The sequence below is a fragment of the Macrobrachium rosenbergii genome, chromosome 21, assembly GCF_040412425.1.
Source record: "Macrobrachium rosenbergii isolate ZJJX-2024 chromosome 21, ASM4041242v1, whole genome shotgun sequence".
Lineage (NCBI taxonomy): Eukaryota > Metazoa > Arthropoda > Malacostraca > Decapoda > Palaemonidae > Macrobrachium > Macrobrachium rosenbergii.
The window spans coordinates 20,537,956-20,550,045 of NC_089761.1; the positions used below are offsets into that span (position 1 = coordinate 20,537,956).

General features: G+C 37.7%; 1 non-coding gene across 1 annotated transcript; it reads right to left on the bottom strand.

Annotated features, from left to right (window-relative positions):
- Positions 1-72, bottom strand: TRNAD-GUC (transfer RNA aspartic acid (anticodon GUC)). The gene has a single exon. It is a non-coding gene; the product is annotated as a tRNA-Asp (tRNA).
- Between the last annotated feature and the right edge of the window lie 12,018 nt (positions 73-12,090).

The following is a 12,090-nucleotide window of genomic DNA, read 5'->3' on the forward strand; positions in this document are numbered from 1 at the left end:
CTCCCCGGCGGGGAATCGAACCCCGGTCTCCCGCGTGACAGGCGGGGATACTAACCACTATACTACCGAGGACTGGAAGAATCCTGGAACAAATTCATCTCACAATTCACTTCATCAAAAAGGGAAAATACAAACATGATTATACACAAATCCAGTGGTAGACTCAGCGTTCTAAAGAAGATTCTTTAGACCTAGTAGACACGAGAAACCCCCCCAAAACAAAAGCAGATCGACGGCAGAGAAATTTTATTAATTTCATCTGAAATAAAACTTCAGCACAGATAATTATAGAGTCATTCAAAAAATCTAACACCAAAAATTATTAGGAAAAGGGCCAAACACCTTTAAAGCTTACGTGGAGACAGCGAACAAACAAAAGAACTGGAAAAAGCGGGACTTGCGCGTGACCTACATTCGTCGTCTCCCGGTATCTATGCGTTTAATTGCAATGGCGAAAGCGCCTGCCTTTCATCTTATTTCCTTAATAGCAATATGAACACCTTACGTGTCAGGCAGACGCACGTGAAGACGATGAAGTATTATTAGCATCAAGAACGTGCGAGTCACATGTATGTCTTAACCCTAACACGTTGTTTATGATGATATTTTGGAAAAACGCAAACTGTTGTGATGATGATGATGATGATTATTATTATTACTATTATTATTATTATTATTATTATTATTATTATTATTATTATTATTATTATTATATTCAGTAGATGAAACCTATTCATATGGAACAAGCCCACAGGGACCTTTGACTTGAAATTCAAGCTTCCAAAGAATATGGTGTTCATTAGAAAGAAGTAAGAGGAAGTAAAGGGAAATACAGAAAGAAGAGATCCCACTTCTTAAAAAAGAAAAAAAAATTAATAAATAGATAAATAAATAAATAAAAACGAATTAAAATGCAAGAAGAATATTATCAGGGTAGTAATGCGTTGCATTAAAATCGAGCAATTATCAGCTATAATCCTCTGTTTATTTGAGAGATAAAATTAATAGATTTTTTACTTTTTTTTTATAAGAAATAACAGTTGAATATGAAAAGCTGCATTTCCTTCCCAGTTCTTCAGTCGATTTTGCGTCCACCGCGAAGATACAGTTCGAGCGGATGATACCTAATATCGTCTATTAATCCCCACATGCTAGTTTATCCCAATAAATAGTTCCTCGTTGGGAGGGTGGGTATAGTTCTCAGCTAGCACGCTGCTGGCCCAACGTTCGATTCCCCGACCGGCCAATGAAGGATTAGAGGAATTTATTTCTGGTGACAGAAATTCATTTCTCGTCATAATGTGGTTCGGATTCTACAATAAGCTGTAGGTCCCGTTGCGGTTAAACTAAGATGTACTTTTATCCCAATAAATGGACAGATGGGAAATGGATAATCTCATTATCCAAAGGAATAAACAAAACAACCTTACTGCAGGTTGTGCAAAGAGTAATGTCGAGTCTGACAGATTTTTTTTTAGAACAAACGCAAACTTACGAAAAGGACTAAAAACTCTGATTCCTCTTTCTGGAACTTTTCCAGATTCCAGAAAATCCTTTCACTCTCTGGTCATTCACTCAGTTACTTTAGTGCTGCAGTGTCTCATGTAATCCCATCTGTTCGTTGCAACTTTCCATTTTCAACCTTTTTAGTTTTCTGTAAGAGAAAACTGTTGTGCCGGCTTTGTCTGTCCGTCAGCACTTTATTCTGTCCGCAATTTTTTACTGTCCGCACTTTTCCTGTCCACCCTCAGATCTTAAAATCTACTGAGGCTAGTGGGCTGCAAATTGGTATGTTGATCATCCACCCTCCAATCATCAAACATACCAAACTACAGCCCTCTAGCCTCCGTAGTTTTTTTTTTTATTTAAGGTTAATGTTAGCCATAATCGTGCTTCTGGCAACGATATAGGACAGGCCACCACCGGGCCGTGGTTAAAGTTTAATGGGCCGTGGCTCATACAGCATTATACCGAGACTAGCAAAAGATAGATTTTTTTTCATGTGGCCTTGATTATACGCTGTAGCGACTGCACAGAAAACTCGATTGCGCCTAAGAAACTTCGGCGCATTTTTAATCGTTTATTATCATCCTCACATCCTCATCAGTCACTTTCAAAAACATTCTCACACTTATTTAATCCCTTCCACTCTTGCATTATTCTAATCTCCATTCAACAACCTTTTAAAATATTCACTAGACCGACACTTAATCTTTTATTCTTAAAAAAAGTTATTTAAAATCGTTTCCATTTTCGTTAACTTTCCTCCAGCATATTATTCTTTTTCCCTTAAATTTTGATTATTTTTTACTTTTTCAAACTCATTCTGGCCATGAATATCGTTTTCAACGATCATTCCTTCTGTCTTGCAACTATACCTTACATGTAATGATTGGGATATATGTGTATATATATATATATTCTGTATATATGTATATATATATATATATATATATATATATATATATATATATATATATTATATATATCCATATAAATGTAATATATATGTATATATATATTATTTATAATATATATATATATTATTGTGTAAGCGTATAACAGTGCAATATTTACAATAAATATGAAAATAAGTAGGCAATACCATAAACTCGCTTACACGCAAGCCTGAAAAATCCAGGAAGAAGACTTAATAAAATCATAAAATAATAAAAATCTGACAAGGTCGAGATTTAGCGACACGGCAAATAACACGATCAGAGAAGTTCGGAGAAGGCTCGACAGGCGGAGGGAGCTAGGACAGTGATCACAATCTGACAGTAATGGACAGAGTTGGCCTATGTTAAAAGACGAAGCAGAAAGTTCTTAGCTAAAGGTCTGCTAGAATGCAAGGGTATTTCAAATTGTTAAAAAGATCCGGCTGCCTTTTAGTTTTCTGTAAAAGAAAACTATTGTGCCGGCTTTGTCTGTCCGTCCGCACTTTTTCTGTCAACATTTTTTTTCTGTCCGTACTTTTTCTGTCCGCACTTTTTCTGTCCTCCCTCATATCTTAAAAACTACTGAGGCTAAAGGGCTGCAAATTGATATGTTGGTCATCCACCCTCCAATCATCAAACGTATCAAATTGCAGCCCTCTAACCTCAGTAGTTTTTATTTTATTTAAGGTTAAATTTAGCCATAATCGTGCTTCTGGCAACGATATAGGATAGGCCACCACCGGGCCGTAGTTCCAGTTTCAAGAGCCACGGCTCATACAGTGCTGTACCGAGACCGACGAAAGATAGATCTATTTTCGGTGGCCTTTATTATAAGCTATAGCGGCTGTACAGAAAACTTGATTGCGCCGAAGAAACTTCGGCACATTTTATACTTGTTGATATAAGGCGGGGGAACAGCTTTAACTTTCATTTATTGCAGCTATTCTTCAGCAACTCTCTCTCTCTCTCTCTCTCTCTCTCTCTCTCTCTCTCTCTCTCTCTCTCGTTCATACGTTAGCTTTCGTTAACTGACGCTGAACAAAGAGAGTCCAAAGACCCAGTTTAATTAGGAAACATAAAGGAAATATAGACATGCCAGTAAGGTTGCTTCCTTAGATATGGCAAGACTCTGGGAACACATAATAAGGAGAATAGAATAGAATAGAATAGAATAGAATAGAATAGAATAAAATAGAACAGAATATAGAAGTAAGTTAGGCCAAAGGCCAAGCGCTGGGACCTATGAGGTCATTCAGCGCTGAAATGGAAATTAACAACAAGAAGGTTTGACAGATGTAAAACGAGGAAAACCTCGCAGTTGCACTTTGAAACAATTGTTAGAGTGGGTGGAAAGTCAGATGGAAGGAAGAGAATATGAACGGAGGTACAGTAACAGGAATGAAAGAGGTTGCAGCTACGGGCCGAAAGGACGCTGCAAAGACCCTTAAATAATGCCTACAGTGTGCCATGTGAGGTGCACTGACGGCACTACCCCCTTACGGGATCATAATAAGGAGGATATTTCTAAAGCTCAAATGTGGGAAAGGACAACCAAAGATAAAAGATGGCCTTACACCGGATCTCTTAGAAACATGAACATCACGTTTTTACAGCGTCTTGTTTGTTAGTTATTGAGTTACATGTTTGTGTTACTAATTTGTACGAAGTTTTCTCTAAAGCAGATCTATATTCGGTTCCCGATACATTCCCAATGAATATCCATAATGGTATTAATTGGCCCATGTCACAGGTTGCCTCTGGATCAAGAACAGTCCGCAAACTTTGTGGTGTTTTGGACACATCTGGATATATGTGGAGGTTTTTGGTTGTAATTTTTCAAAGTCATTTCTTTTTTTAATTTTACTGTCATAACTAAGTGGATCAGCCTACGACAAATTGTCAGGTTTGCTTACAGTACAATCCTCTAAATTTTATTGTCAATAACTGGCAAACTCATTCCATAAGAAACCGCTTACTCTTGTGAGGTTATAACTGGCAATGGTTTAATGCAGCAGTCCTGGACAACTGTATACATGTGCGCTTGTATATGAAATGTATATGTATATATTTTCTGCTAGTATGGAATGAATTCGGGCATATGCACATGACGAGATTAGCAATAAGCCGATTAAATAGAGCATCTATCAACGTTTAGTTAAATCTCGTGTCTGCATTTCACACTGCAAGTTCACCAGCAACATGATTCATGGATTAAAATTGTACAAAAACGAAACAGGGCAGTGTTGATTTACAAAAGGGAAACGAAAAATGGGTGAACTTACTAAACTTAGCAATGAATGCTGCTTATTATGAAGTAATGCAATCTTAAATACGTGACTAAAAATAAAAATGATAACCTAGCATAAAGTTAGCTACGAAATCGCATCGCAAGAGGAATAGGTATTACGAAAAATTGTCTCTGTAATAAAATAGCTATTATGGTATCTGTAACGACACAAAAGAAATTTCTCACGTTTAAGTAAACAAAAATTAGTTTCAGGGTTATCACAAAGATCACTGTAAAAGGCTTGACTTCGAGGAACCCTTAATGAAAGGCCGTATCCCCGGGTGTCACTAACAGATGAGTAGGCAGACTTAAAAATCATCGGTGGGTTATTGATATTCACCGGAGAACAGCAGTTCAAAAAGTCACGACGATACGTTTGTTTGCATGTTCTTGTTCCCGTCGCGTGTGCGAAAAAAGCGTAATGCTTAACCGTTTCTGACTTTTGCCCGCGGAGACGAAGTCACGCTACGAGTGGGGAAATATTATAGGAGAGGAAGCCAAATAACGAAATATGCCTTTTTAGTTTTCTGTAAAAGAAAACTATTGTGCCGGCTTTGTCTGTCCGTCCGAACTTTATTCTGTTCGCACTTATGTCCGCCCTCAGATCTTAAAAACTACTGAGGCTAGAGGGCTGCAAATTGGTATGTTGATCATCCACCCTCCAGTCATCACACTTACTAAATTGCAGCCCTCTAGCCTCAGTAGTTTTTATTTTATTTACGGTTAAAGCTAGCCATAATCGTGCTTCTGGCAACGATATAGGATAGGCCACCACCAGGCGGTTCATGCAGCATTATATCGAGACCACCGAAAGATAGATCTATTTTCGGTGGCCTTGATTATAAGCTGTAGCGGCTGTACAGAAAAGTCGATTGCGCCGAAGAAACTTGTTAAGTCTACAAGCCGCGTTGTTGCCAGTTTCTGGTCGATTCCAACGATGCATATGATTGCTCTTCGGCTTTGAGCGTGACTTGAGCGTGACGATTCATTTGAGACCCCAGCAACATTTTAAAGCTTTGGTTCAGGTACTCTTCTCTCCCTTTGTATCATGCATATCAACATCGTCATCATCTTCCTCTTCCTCTTCTTCTTTGACAAAAAATCGTGACACCGAAGTCCAAATACACGACATGTTTTGGTTTTCGTCTTGAAGGCTTGATTCCAAGTTTCCCTTATCTTCCCGCGCATCTTTTACACCGTTTTCCTTACCGTCCTATTCTTGAATGACAAGGAATCATGGCTTTCGTTGATTTTCTGGGAATTTTGTCACGATGGCAACGCAGTCGCTTACAATAACAAAATGAGGTTGGTGTTTTCCTTGTTTTTCCGGACAAAACTAAACATTGATATTATTTTTTATTTATTATTTTTTCTTATACCCTAAAATTACATGAATATTTTGACAGTTGATAGAGAATATGTTTACTCTACAGAGGTCGTTTGACATTAAACTTGGATTGTGGACGTTCTTTCTCACATGTATAACATTTGTTACTTCAGACATTTAATTTAAGAACATATTATGTAGTCTATCTCGATCCTTTTAGGTACGTTTTCTTCCTCAGTATTTCTGTGTGTAACTTCCTGTTTAGGAGAAGTTAGGTGGTGCCCTGCAAATAAATACCCGCATGGACACACAAGAACGCTTCATGGTCAGTCATAGTACTGACCATGAAGAGTTCTTACGTGTCCATGAGGGTATTTACATTTTCAGGGCATCGCCTAACTCCTCTTAAACACGAAGTTACACACAAAAATACTGAGGAAGAAAACGCACTCAAAAGGATCGAAATAGACTGCATAATATGTTCTTAAATTAAATGTCTGAAGTAACAAATGTTATACATGTGAGAAGAGCGTCCACAATCCATGTTTAGTGTCAAACGCCCTCTATAGAGCAAACATATTCTCTATCAACTGTCAAAATATTCATGTAATTTTAAGGTATAAGAAAAAATGAAAAAGAAAAAAATTGTGTCAGTGTATAGTTTTTCGGAAAAACAAGAACACCAACCTTATTTTGTTTAGACGAAAAACATCTAAAGCTTCCGGTAAGTAAATCAACATAACCTACACATACTTTTTTTAGAGTCACGCAGTTCAGTGCTTAACCCCATCGCTCCGAAGCATGTTTGCATAAGATAACAATACTTTCTAGCATCCAGAACACTAAAGAAACAGTGCAGTATCATGATCCACTTAATGATCCATAAAACCACACGCATTAATTACAGAACATTGCCTGAAACTACAATACTGCACAACGATTCTAATACAGAGAAAAGCGTTCGAGCACCGTGACCTTTAGGTTAATTTCCCAACAGCTGAGATAACGCCTAGGGACTAAAAAGGCACTAATGAAGGGGAATTGGTTGATGATCTCCTATTAGCTATCTTACCTGTGGGTTTTACATGTTCAGCTTGGGGTACTCTGTGTTGGTGCCAGTGTGAAGTTAGTATGGATATTTAAACTTGCTTGTAAAAGCAACTTTGTGGCTTTATTGTGAGTCTCTCTGTAAGCTCTTTTGTTTGTTGATGATGCCACTATACTATGGTGTCATGAATACAAATAATGGCGAAGGAAGGGGTTATGACTGATGCTGACAAAAACACACGACTGACGAATGTGCAATGCTCAGTTCGCATCATAGCTCTAGTTATGACTTTTAGTTTTCTGTAAATGAAAACTATTGAGATGGCTTTTTGTTTGTCCGCCAGCCCTCGGATCTTAAAAACTACCGAGGCTAGAGGGCTGCAAATTGGTATGTTGATCATCCATCCTCCAATCATCAAACATACCAAATTGCAGCCCTCTAGCCTTAGTAGTTTTTATTTTATTTAAGGTTAAAGTTAGCCATGATCGTGCGTCTGGCACCGCTATGGGCGCCAACAACATAGGCCACCATCGGGCTGTGGCTGAGAGTTTCATGGGCCATGGCTGAGTTTCATACAGCATATAATGCTGTCCAGAAAACTCGACTGCGCCGACGAAACTTCGGAGCATTTTTTACTTGTTTTATTGCGGCTTGTTTAATATTTGCACATTCAGTACAATTAACAGTTGAATTAGCTCACTTTCTCTGTAAGTTACTCGGGCTTCATTGTGGCCCATAATGACTCAAAAAATGTTCTGCTGCAAGCTTCTATTTATTGATTTACAGGAGGAACTGAGCAAGAGTATCCAGAAATGAACATCGCGTTCAGTTTAAACATGCGACGTCCAATGTTTCCCCAGAGGATTAGGCGGAATGGACGGGGAAAAATCACAAGGTAATGTGCAGCCTTGCCTGAGGGGAAAAACGGGGACATGGGGAGGCGAATTACCGGCGAGGTGGCAGCCGACGCTGGAAAGAGATCAATAACAACACTAAAGGAAAGGAGGAACATAAGGGAGAACAGTAAAGGGAATAAAAGAAAGTCGACTCCACAGATAATCATACCCTACTTACCTTGTGGCTGCCGACGCACCTTCCCCCGAAACTTATTCCCGCCATCACTCGCTATTTGTAGCACTTACGGCGCGCTTAGCGTGACGAGAGGCTGGATTCTATTCCTGATTTCCCTCGGGGAACCTTATTGCCTTAGTACATGACACGCCTTGCATGGGCATTACGTTTGATTTCTTTCGGATATTATGCTCGTTTTAGATGCTATAAAGTGAATTTACGAGATTGCGTGCCCATATCAGCAATGTCGTTGGGATCAAGGACCTTGGTTGGGATTGAGCAGTCAGTTTGAACATAAGTTTTGCTGAAATGATGATTAGAAAATAAATTTTCATATATTAATATTACAAATAACATTATTCTTTGCGGTTACATAATTGAAATATTTCTTATTTAACGTCCATTTTATATTCAATGGTAATGGGAATAAAAGAAATTACCTAAAACAATTTATTTAAAATGTTAAAAGTTGCACTTGTGTAGCCTAGGAATCTCTACCTTTGTGTTCTCTTACGTCAGCAACATGAAAAAAGAAAGGCTATAATTAGCTCCCAATTACGTGTGACCATAAATTTTTTACTCCTCATTTTTTCTGACGCCGATATTCTGTCCCTTGTTTTCCAAATATTTTTTTTTTTTTTGGTCAGTTAAGAAAATTAATAAAAATTCTGCACAACATACCACCAGCAGTTAGAGGAATCGACCAAAGTCCCGTAAGAGCAAGTGTGGTGGCTGTCGCAACCATGACAAAAAAAAAAAAAAAAAAAAAAAAAAAAAAAAAAAAAAAAAAAAAAAAAAAAATAGGAATCTAATATTTTTTTTTTAGACCTACGTGTATCTTTGTACACCACATTTGGTATTTTTACGCGTTTGTTTTTTTTAATAAAAGATAAACGTTCGAATATCTTTTCGCCTTTACTAAACACATTCCCATTTATCTGATCTTTCTGAGATGGCGATAGTAATTTAGCTCTGTTCAACTTTTCAATAATGATACAGAATAGCAATGGGCTACAGTGCGGTTCTGGAGTTGCAGTGTACCACTCAAGCCAGTATCATTTTTCCACTATAAAATTATTAGATGAAATGCAACGTATAGTTTTTTTTTTTCTCCAAGAACACTGGTGGTATATGCGGTTGTCAAGCTTTAAATTATGTAAACACGGAAGGGATGAAATAACAAAAGTTATTAATCATATATTGCATCCCGGTAGTTTATTCACTAAATTGAGACGCTTTCTGTATTTATTATTATTATTATTATTATTATTATTATTATTATTATTATTATTATTATTATTATTATTATTATTCCTAACCATACATATGCGACTAGCTAACATTGGCTACAATCTTGTTAAGTAAGTTGTTAAAGAACGGTATTCTCATATTTAAGCTTATGCAGAATAAATCAACTTACGGATAACAAAGAAAAAACAAAGACATGACAAGAGAAAACAAACAATATACAAATAAAAATGACAGACAAAAAAATATATAAACACCTAAAAATGCATCTTTCATAACACGAACGCTGTTAATGCCCTCAGGCGTTGAAAAACGTTTTCTTTTTTAAGACTTTATTTTCCAAAGATGATTGTGAGATATCAGATTTTAAACGGATTTACTCTGGTGAAACGAGATTTAAAATATTTCCCGAGATGTCTTGTGCCATCGTCGTCAGCCAAAAGAAGTGATTTTTATTGCATTTGTGTCATTCTCCCTGAGGCAAATCATCTCGTGGTGTAGTGTACGTGTTCCTTAATGTTTTGAAAGAGACAGTTTTCTGTAAACTGTTGTATCCGTAACTCTCGGGAACATTCTGCGTGTTGCCGCCCAGGATTAATAGAGTACATTTAATCCTGTTGCCAAATGCCGCCTTTTGTTATTGTTGTCGTCGTCGCTGTGTAGAGTGGAAGCGGGCGGACTTGAAGGAATAGAGATGTGCCCTGGAACTTTAGTGTTTCGTCTCTGCCATCCTCCATAACCTTACCAAGTCAGGGATTAAATCGCATCCGTGGATAATTGAATCGTAATTCCGAATCCACTGAGGAGCGCAGGCTTGCATGCCCCCAAATGACAGCAAAATCGGTCCCTCGACTTAACGACGTCCTGAAGATGTCATTACCGTCTCGGGGCAATGTTTTTAGATTTTCTTGCTTTTTTTTTTCCATCACGAACCAGCGCTCACAGTACTTTATGTGCGTCGTTTTTCTGTACTGTAATCGTTCTATTTATCTATCTATCTATCTGTCGTTTTTCTGTAATGTAATCGTTCTATTTATCTATCTATGTATCTGTCGTTTTTCTGTACTGTAATAATTCTACTTATCTATTTATCTATCTGTCGTTTTTCTGTACTGTAATCATTCTCTTTATATGTTTATCTGTCTATCTATCTCACTCAGATACACATAAAGACACGAGCAAACGCGCGGGCGAGCAGACATTTAAATTTGTGAAATAACCTTAATTCCAGCACTGGATTAAAGGAAATTTCTACAGAAAACTACAGAAGTAACAGAATGATTAGTGGTTAAGAAATAACCTAAGCGTTATTTGCTGCACTAACTATAATATTTTAATATAACGAAAAACAATGTAGTCAGAGAAAATTCTACACTTTTATCAGAAAAAAAATTAAACTGAACATCCTTTCTTAAAGTTTTTTTTCAGACGAAAAAAAATTAACTCCAACTCCCTCTTTTTAAGGGTAGATAGAACAAGTCAAAAATGCGCCGAAGTTCCTTCGGCACAATCGAGTTTCCTGTACACCGCACAATCAAGGCCACCAAAAATAGATCTATCTTTCGGTGGTGTCGGTATGAACAGCGTCCCATGAAACTTTAACCACGACACGGTAGTGGCCTGACCTACATCGTTGCCAGAAGCACGAGTGTGGCTAAATTTAACCTTAAATAAAATAAAAATTACTGAGGCTAGAGGGCTGTAATTTGGTGTTTGATGACTGGAGGGTGGATGATCAACATACCAATTTGCAGTCCTCTAGCCTCTGCAGTTTTTAAGATCTGGGGGCGGACAGAAAAAGTGCGGACAGAATAAAGTGCGGACGGACAGACAAAATCGGCACAATAGTTTTCTTTTCAGAAAACTAAAAATCGGAATGATACAAAATCAGAGTACCAATATAGAATATAACGTTGCCCCTAACTACATGAATTGTCTATGTGCGAGTAGCGAGTTATTCTCTCAAAGGGGATGAAGAAAATTCTTTTTGCTTAGTGAACCACACATATATCCCATTTATAAATAGAGAAATTATTAGGACAGGACTGGATCTAATTAAAAAGGAAGGCGAACCAGGAAAAAATAGACACGTCTAATATTTCATCCTCAATACATCACGGATTCTATATTTACTTTCTCCTAATCCCTTCGGGGCTCGCAGATATGAACGTAACCTAATCTTGTTTCACTCACTCATTACGCTTGCATTCTGATTAGCCTTCCAATGAAGAAGAAGAAGAAGAAGAAGAAGAAGAAGAAGAAGAAGAAGAAGAAGAAGAAGAAGAAGAAGAAGAAGAAGAAGAAGACGAAGAAGAAATCTCATCGTCTGGAAACTCCCCAAACCTTCATCGATGATGCATTAAACCAAATGTCCTAAATTTAGCCTTAATTCTTCGTCTCCTTCTATTTTTGTTGCCCTTAATCCAGTTAAGAGGCCTTGATCAACTCAGAGAGAGAGAGAGAGAGAGAGAGAGAGAGAGAGAGAGAGAGAGAGAGAGAGAGAGAGAGAGAGAGTTTTTTATCCCCGTCAAACTGCACTGGAGAAACCTAGTATGTATCTGCTTTCTACTGAGAGAGAGAGAGAGAGAGAGAGAGAGAGAGAGAGAGAGAGAGAGAGAGAGAGAGAGAGAGAGAGAGAGAGAGAGAGTATTTTTTTATCCCCGTCAAACTG